The following is a 9340-nucleotide window of genomic DNA, read 5'->3' on the forward strand; positions in this document are numbered from 1 at the left end:
ACAACCTCAATTTGTTATCATCTTAGCATTGAATAATAACCATACATTGTTGCTTAAATGCGTGAATTAATTATTTAACCAATATAGTCTCTATGGGAATGAACTAGAAAAGATTATATACTACTTGTGAATGCGTATACTTATGTGTATTATTAGCGCGTGTTTAGCGACTAACAAGTTTTGGCGCCGCTGCCGGGGATTACAATGTTAATTTATAGTTTTTGTGCTTTCCATCAGTGGTCGTTAAAGTTCATTGACTCAAAAATTGTTACTTATTTGTTCCTTGTTTTATTTCGGGTACTCTAGCGAGGGTGTATGCATACGCGTTTGCATACTCGTAAGAGAACACTGGATAAAGCCGAGGAAGAACTTGTGGTAGTTCGTAAGGAAGTTTTTGAGAAAGAAAAGAAGGTTAAAGAAGAAGAGAAAGTTGAAGAACCAGCTTTAGTAGAGATGGGTGATCAAGCGGAAAATCCGAAGGCTTTGATGGACTATTCTCAGCCTAAGATTAATGACATTCAGTCAAGCATCATCAGACCAGCCATCAGGGCTAACAGTTTTGAGATCAAATCAAGCACGATTCACATGATACAGAACTCAGTGCAGTTTAAGACCCCAACATGCACATCAGTGATTTCATCGAGATCTGCGACACCTTCAAGTTTAATGATGTGCCTGAAGATGCTATCAAGCTACACCTCTTCCCATTCTCTCTAAGGGACAAAGCTAAGTGTTGGTTACACTCTCTACCAGCAGGGTCTATCACCACTTGGGAGGATCTTGCACAAAAGTTTCTCACTAAATTCTTCCCTATGGCGAATAGTGCTGCAATCAGGAATGCTCTTACTCAGTTTGCTCAACAAACTGGAGAATCTTTGTGTGAGTCTTAGGATCGATATAAGGAGATGCTGAGGAAGTGCACACACCATGGCATGCCTGATTGGATGATTATCAACTGTTTCTACAATGGATTGGGTGCTACTTCTAGAACATGCTTGATGCAGCATCAGGAGGAGCCTTGTGGGCTAAAAGCTACGATGAAGCTTATGAATTTATTGAACTGATGGCTGCTAATGAGTACCAGAATCCTTCCTAGAGGCTGACTCAGGGAAAAGTCGTAGGAATTCTGGAGTTGGACACAGAAACTGCTATCGCTGCCCAACTTAAGGCTTTGACGATGAAGGTGGACATTTTGGCTAATTATGGAGTTAACCAAATCGCTAGTGTCTGTCCAACTGCTTCATCCTCTCAATAGGTTGGAGTTAATTAAAAGAAGAGAAAACAAGTTACCCTTGCGGTGATCAATGAGAGTGCAGTGGAACCAAGTGAGGACTTGAGTCACCTAGTCAAAAAGCCAAGGAGAAAGAAAATTGCGTTGACCACTGAAATGACCACCACTACATCTTTTAAAAAAGATGCAATTGTACATAAGGGAATTAACCAGAATCTGGTGACATCTTCTCAACAAGATGTCACTATTAAATCAAGCACTCTCTCAACTGCATCTTGTATAGAGTCTGCACCCCCTCTTGGAAACTCTCAGGAGGGTGAAAGAAATCAACAGGTTGGAACACATAATATTGAAAGCACCTCTTTTAAAACTTCCTCTTCTATTCAGGGGGAGTTGCCAACACTCACAACGGAACTCACTTCCCTAATATCTGAAATTTCTCCTTCATTCAATGAAGGACTTGAATCCACTTTTTAAGTCCTGCCAAAATCAAGTGACAAAGTTCATTAAACTGTGCTCACCACTTAGGAACTAAATTTATATGGTGAGAGGCCAAATGCTGAGTTGGACCTTGATGATAGCATAAAAAATCCAGAGGTTTTATAAGTTTTTACTGAAGTACAAACCAATGCACCTTCATGTGCATTACAACCTTCACAAGATTTCAGGTTTGAGGGTAATACTCTTTAGGGGGAGCTACTCAAATCCTCTCCAATTCAATTGGAGGTTCCCATTGAAAGAATAACTCCCTCAAAACCCTAGCTGAAATTGCACTCACAATTGAAGCTAGGAGTCTAATTGCCAATGATTGACTCACCGGTGATGCAAGTACCCAAGCACATTCAGGTGCCAGTTCTTTGCAATAAGAAAAAGGGTTTGAGGCCATGGTACATGAGGGTAACCTGATCAACTCCGCTCCAATTCAAATTGAGGTTCAGTCACAAGGTGAACAACACACTCTTAAAATCATAATTTCAATTGTGAGTTCAACTGCAATTCTAGTCACATGTAATACATTACAAACCTTCCCATCCACCTCAACCATAAAGACTGAACTGAAAGAGATATGTCCTAAGTCCAATCATGTATGAGGATTTAGGAATAACTTTTATGTAATCTGTTTTGATTTCATTGATATTAATAAAAGATTTGTTTTGTTTTTATTGCGGGCTCTATCTATTTAAATGTTTAAATAAGATATACCACAGTTTAGAGTAAAGCTTTTTATGGATTGTGATGAGATCATAATAATGAGACCTAAAAGATGATAACTCTAAACTTAAATATTTCCTAGTCGTAGGATTACTAACTGGTATTAATAATCCATAAAGATCGGTACATACTATGCTTGCTTCATTATGAAGGATGTCTGTTCTCATAGACATTTGTGTGGTGACATTATAGCTAGTATGTAGGTGCTTATTATAGAATAAGTTCAATGAACATGACTCACACAGCTGAACAACTGATGGAGTTCACTCACGTGTCAGCAGTTGTTCACATAGTGATAGTTATACAAGTATCCCTAGACTTGAGGTCATCATAGTCATCTTGTGTACACTGAACTATGCTTTGGTTTAGTTCTTAGTCTCAAGGGACAATTATAAGGGCTCTACTGGGTATAGGAATTTGTACACGAAGATAGTGTATGATCAATAAAGGATCTACCCCTTCCAGTGAAGGAAGAGAATGTTCAATGTTGATCCACTTATGCTAGTTCAGGAATCTCTGGTAAGAGTGAATGAAATTAGAAAGGAGTTTCTAATTTACATTAAATAGAACTAAGCATAGTGAATGGGAAAGCAAGTGATTAAATAAGATAGGCTTGACACAAGTTCCATGCCTTGTATTTAATCGTGACATTACAGGGTAGAAGGAATTAATTGTACGGTAACTACTCAATGAATAGGTTCTTGGTATTCTAAACAGTGAATTCGTATTATCCGGATAGTCGCGATATGCTGAGAAGTATCCCTCACGATGTAGAATAAATATGATTAATTAATTAATCATATTTAATGAATTAGAGAATTTATATAAATAATGATAAAATAGTTTTATTATTATTTATTTCTACTACCGGCTTAATATTGAACCTACAGGGTCACACCATAAAAGAGAATGATTTAATGGTGGAGGAATTAATTAATAATGGCTGATAATAATTTATTTATGAAATAAATAATTAATTGGTAAATTTAATAATTGATTAAATAAGATTTAATTGATTATAAATTAATTAAGAAAAGGTTCTTAATATTATTAATTAAGAATTTAATTTTTGGAAATTAAATCAAGTGAGAGAATTATTTCTAAAGAGTTTAGAAAAAGGATTAATAATTAAAAGGTACTTTAATTATTAGTGAGAATAATAAAGGGTTAATAATAATAATATTTTATGGGAAAATTTTCAGCTGAAAATTTTGCCTATAAATATACTATTATAAACCCTATTTTTGCCTCAACCAAAAAGATTTACAAAACCCTAATTCTCTCCATCTCCTCCTCCTTCATTACATCGTTTTCTTGGTGGATACCGGTGGAGTACTTCACACTTGAGGAGCAGCTGCTAAGGATCTCCGTTCATCGTTTTTGGATCGCCATTAAAGACCTCCATCTTTCCATTGACGTAAAGCTTCTTAAGGTAAACATACTGAACTACGAATTAAATATTATTTTTCGCATGGATCCTGCGGAAGGTTTCGTTTTTTTTTAGATTTAAATTTACCTTTTCGCTGCGTTTATATGCTAAAAACCCTTCATGAACAACCTTCGATCTCAACCATAAACACTGAACAACCATCCACCTCTACACAACAAAATACACACCTTCTTTCCAATTGGCTTCAGGATACCCAATCTCACCGATCTCTGTAGATGAGATGTTTGTGGATCAAATTAAAGGGTTTGCCAATATAGCACAACAACTGCTCACCTCTAACATGTCAAACCAGGATTATCAAACCATTCTCATATCTTAGGGAGAGGAAGTGTTAGTCCTTTAACAATTCAACAAGAATTATAGAAGGGGGGTTGAATGGAATTCTTGAAACTTTTTCTTAAATAAAATTGTTCTAACTTGAATATATATATATATAATAAAATAAAAACTATCAAGTCTAATACTATGCTACTTAATTACTCTATTCCAGCATCTTTGAATATCTTCATATTAGCATAGAAATGGAAATGCTTCTTTGTTCTCAAAAACCCAGTTGAATAGGCTACCACATTCCATTTACATACACTCGACGCATGTGAATGTGTTGTCACTGTCAATGGATGTTTGAATTGATTATCCGTTGATTACATGATCATCCGTTGATGGCTTTGTTGATCATCCGTCGACAGCTTTGTTGATCATCCGTCGACATCTATATTGATCATCCGTCGATAGCTTTGTTAATCATCCGTTGGTAGCTATTTGGCACTTGACTTCATTTCATTTATGCAGAATTACAAGACATCATCTATGTACAATTAATCAACATATTCTGCATATCTAGTTAAACTCAATCATGACTTATATGCTACTATAGAATGTATACAAAGGTGTATGCAGAAATGTGCTACAGACTTATTGTTACATAAGCTACTCACTCGATGGATAATAAATCATCATCCGTCGGGACTATATTGAGTCATCCATCGGGACTATAATCCTTATCCGTCGAGTGCTACATTTTTCACTAAGTAAAATCTACCAAGGTGTTTTGTTAATGAAATCATCAAGTTCACAACATATACACAACAATCTCCCCCAATTTATGTCTACTGGAATTGTAGCCATAAATTAAGAGAAACTTGATGATAACAAAACACCCTAAAAATACAACTTTGAAAGTAGATAGATAAAACTGTAAAGTGCTTCAATTAACAAAATGTACAAAGTTTAGCTCATAGTCATTTTCAAGGTGCTCCTCTAGCCTGAGCAGATGTATCTAGTTTCTTGAAGGTCTGGATCTCTTTCCAAGCTTTCTGTTGTTTTTTTCTATCTGATTTTGAAGCTGTCTGTGGAATTCCAGTTCATCAGATTCTGAGAGATGTAGCTTTTCTTGCATCTCCAAGAGAGTCTCATTGCTAGAGATGCTCAATTGGTCTTCTAATCTGAATAATCTTCTCACTCCTTTGTCATCCATGAACTCCATAAGCCAGTAGGGCCTTAGATGCACTCTTCTCCCTCTATAAGGGATAATTAGAGTCTTTAGGGGTGCATCTTTAGCTCTAAAACTCCTCAGTTCTTCAATCTTCTTTAGAACCAATCTTCTTGCAGTTACATTGAACCCAAAGTTCTTCTTGAAAGATGAATAAACCTTAATCAGTACAGCTTGGCTTTCTTTAAGGATCCTGTGAAGTGGCCATTGAATCTCCTTTCCTCCCTTGTACTTGAAAACTAACCTTTCAGGTGGGTTTCTGTATGCATCAATCCCTCTCACTTCTTCTAGTTCATCTAGATAGAGATTTAGAACAGAGAATTCCTTGATGTCCCATAAGTACATGTAATCTCCCTTATTGACTTTAGATTGAGCTTTGACTAGAGATTTGGATTTGAGAGGTGACAACTTCACTTTCTTGACTGTTCTTGACTTTGTTCTGTTTGGCTTGCTAAGGATTGGTAAATTGAAGTCAGGAATTGGTAGGCTCTCCCAGTCTATTGGTTCATCCTTAGGCACAATAGGTTCACCATGAATGTTCCTGTAAGGATCCCCCACCTTGATGTCTTCAAATACCACAGTGGATTTTGATGCTTGAGTTGTAGTTGAAGTGGATTCCTTGAAAAACTGAGCCTCCAATTCCTTATCAACAAAATCCAGTTTCCTTTTAGTTCTTTTGGCCAATTCCTTGTATCTTGGAGATTTCTTCTGTTCTGATTCAACTTGCTTCTTTGGATCTTGAGATTCAGTGATTCCAGATGGCTGAGAAGGAATCTGTTGAGTTGGTTTTATAGCTTGTAGCTTGGCCAAGATAGCAGCTTGCTCTTTCTTTTGCTTAGCCTTTTTGGAATCTAGAATAGCTTGCTTCTTTTCCTGCTTCAATCTTGCCTTTTCTTCTCTCTTTGCTTGAGCAAATTGAGGATGTCCAGCTACCACACAAATTTCTTTCCATTCTTGAAAACTTTATCAATTCTTCTCTTTAAAGCTGAATCAACTGGATCCTTGTAGAAGGCAATTGACCTTGACAGAAGCTTCTTCTCATCAGGTTTAGGTGTCTCATACACTGTATCCAAAGGGTTCTTTAATGATGATTTTGGATAGTTTACCCTTGGTTTCAGAATAATTTCAGCCTTTGGAGATTTGATGCAGGATGGCTGTCCTCTTTCCAGATAGTTCATGCTCATTTCATTTACAGAGATCTGTTTGACTTCAGAGTGATGAATGGCTGACTTTACTGACTCCTTTACTAGCCCAAAATTCCTTTGTATGTCCTCATCAATTTTCTCCCAGTTGATTGGCTTCAACTGCTCCTTTTTAGCTTCTCTTAAATTGGCTGCTGCTGCATTGATCAGATCTATACTATTTGTTACTAGTGGCTTGGTGAAAGTAATTATGGGCACAATTACTTTATTGATTTGAATTTGAACCTTCTCCCCCTCACTTGGTCCTTTCTCCCCCTTTTTGTTATCATCAAGTAGAGTAGAGGAGGAGGTTAGAGCAGCCACCAGTTTCAGAAGTAAATCTGTCTGTTGGGCTTGATGAAGGTAAATGGCTGTTAAAGATGCTTCCATAGCTAACATTCTTGTATCCAAAGCATCTATCTTTGTTGCAAGATCAGAATTTTTCCTTAGTTCCTCTTGATGTCAAGCATTGTAGCTTCTGGAAGCTTAGAATCCATTTTGTCTGAAATGGCCTTCTTTATCTCATCAATATCACCCTTGATGGTGTTAACATCTCTAGCATGTTGGAAGCCTTGAATCTATTGTAGTTGTAGAGAAGCAAGATATGCTTGAAGGAGCTTCTTGGTGTTGGCATTTGTAGTGGTTTGAAGAGCAATATTTTTCTAATTAATTAATTGAATCAAGGTTGTCTTGAAGTAGTGCTCATCACATTACTTTGAAAATGCCCATGATGGCATTCCTGATCTTGAACTCGAACCTACTTCTCCCCCTTGTCCAATGCATCTTCTTCACTATCTCCACCTTTATCACCAAAGAAATCTGCTGAACCACCGGTCTCATAATCCACATCACCAGCTGTAGAAGGCAAAGTTGTGATGGCATCCTTAGGTCTTAGCATTGACTGAGTGGTATGCACCAAATTGAGCATCCTTTCTGCATTGTCATTGCCCTGTTCAGCTAGAAGTTGATAAGCTGGAACAGGGTGAGTAAATGCATCAGCATCAAGGGAGGTGGTGTAACGCCCTCCAGACCCGGGGTATAAGTCTGGGGGTTACTAGCTAATCACCAAACCTGTACAATCTGATTAATAATTAATAAAGAAATGACACTAAACCCCTTTAACACTAACCAGGATCTTTTTAGGTTGAAGTATGAAAACAAGAACCTCTAACTACTTTATTACAAACCAAAAGTTCAGAATCTCACAAACTCTTTTTATTACAAACCATTGTCTATTCAATTTTAAAACTAAGTTCATCTTTTATTCAAACACACACACTAACTATCTACACTCCACCTGCTCGGGCAACTCAAAGCTTTCTTCCTGGATTGGGATCAACACCTTGGGTATGAGAGGATCCCGAGGCTTGACCCGCTTCTTTACCACTCGAGTCCCGATGGGTTTCATATTCCATCTTAACTGAAAACAATAAGGTGAATAACAACAAAAAGGGTAAGCCAAAAATTGCTCAACAAGTCCACAAAATATAAACAGTGTTAAAGCAATTTAAATGAAACCGCAATCCCGGGTATATCTGCAAAGATATAACCCCACGAGAATAGAAAGAAGGCCATTACTGGCGAGTACAAATGAACTAAACTGGACACAAGTATGCATCTATATTCTGCTGATCAGTCAGAATATAATGCAGATATATATCTCCATATATAGATCCAGTCGGGTACCCAGGTACTGCGGCCCATATCGAGGCACCAGTCATATCCCGGTCCTCAGGATTAAGACACACTCAATCCCCAAAATATCATTATCCAGTCCATCGCTTAGCAACCGGAACAATCGGTATGCTTTGATATATCCTAATCACCAGAACATATTAATATCAATGTGTAACCAATGAGTTATGAATCAAGAATTCAAGGAAACTGAGAAATCAAGAATCGAAATAAAATATGAATAAAGGAATAGTAAGTGTATATCAGAGATTATGCACAAGAATCAAAAGAGTGCAAACGTCATAAGTATCTGAAGAAATGTCACTATTCTGAAAGTAGAATAAGGGAAAAACTTGCCTTCTGCACGACTTACTACAAATGCGTCACCTTCGTCTATTATCGACTCAACCTTCCTTGCTGGCTTAGCTTCTGTTAGAGAAATAGACTGATTTAGTCATTTCGTACTTCAGTTGCATCTTGAATCGACTTCACAACGTTCCTGACGTCTACCCATGCGCTTATGACTAACTCATTATTATTTATTAACAAGTAAGACTCGATTAACCACATAATACACATAAGCACATAGTCATTTTTATAGTTACAGTAATTTTTAGAATCAACATCGACTCGCTGATCGCTCAACTGATCGTTATCTGACTCGTTTCCCATTTTTCTGGAATTTTTCGGACTCGTCTCGGCACGCATTTCGACGGACAATCAAACAAGTAACAAGGTCAACTAATTTCTAGAAGAAATTAGACTTTAATATTATTTTTAATGGAAAGAATTCATTTTTCTGAGTCAAAGGGCTTTCGTTTCGCTCGAATCGGACTAACGGTCTAATTATTATCAATTAAACACTGATAATTCAATTTATTATTCAATATAATTAATTATTAGTAATTTTTAAAATCCTAAAATAATTTTTAAATAATTATTTGAGTAAAATCAGAATTAAAAATGATTTTTCTATAATTTTTGGAATTAAAATGAATTTATTATGATTTATTGAAAATTATTTGATTAATTATCAAAATAATTAATCATATTTTAAATAATTAATAAATAGTAAATAACTAATAATTAAATAATATATA

The 9340-nt window shown here is 36.3% G+C and overlaps 1 non-coding gene across 1 annotated transcript; it reads right to left on the bottom strand.

The window, feature by feature from the left end:
- Positions 1 to 827: 827 nt before the first annotated feature.
- On the bottom strand, positions 828 to 934 carry LOC141709197 (small nucleolar RNA R71). Its single transcript, XR_012569786.1, has one exon. It is a non-coding gene; the product is annotated as a small nucleolar RNA R71 (small nucleolar RNA).
- Between the last annotated feature and the right edge of the window lie 8406 nt (positions 935 to 9340).

The sequence above is a fragment of the Apium graveolens genome, chromosome 2, assembly GCF_009905375.1.
Source record: "Apium graveolens cultivar Ventura chromosome 2, ASM990537v1, whole genome shotgun sequence".
Classification (NCBI taxonomy): domain Eukaryota; kingdom Viridiplantae; phylum Streptophyta; class Magnoliopsida; order Apiales; family Apiaceae; genus Apium; species Apium graveolens.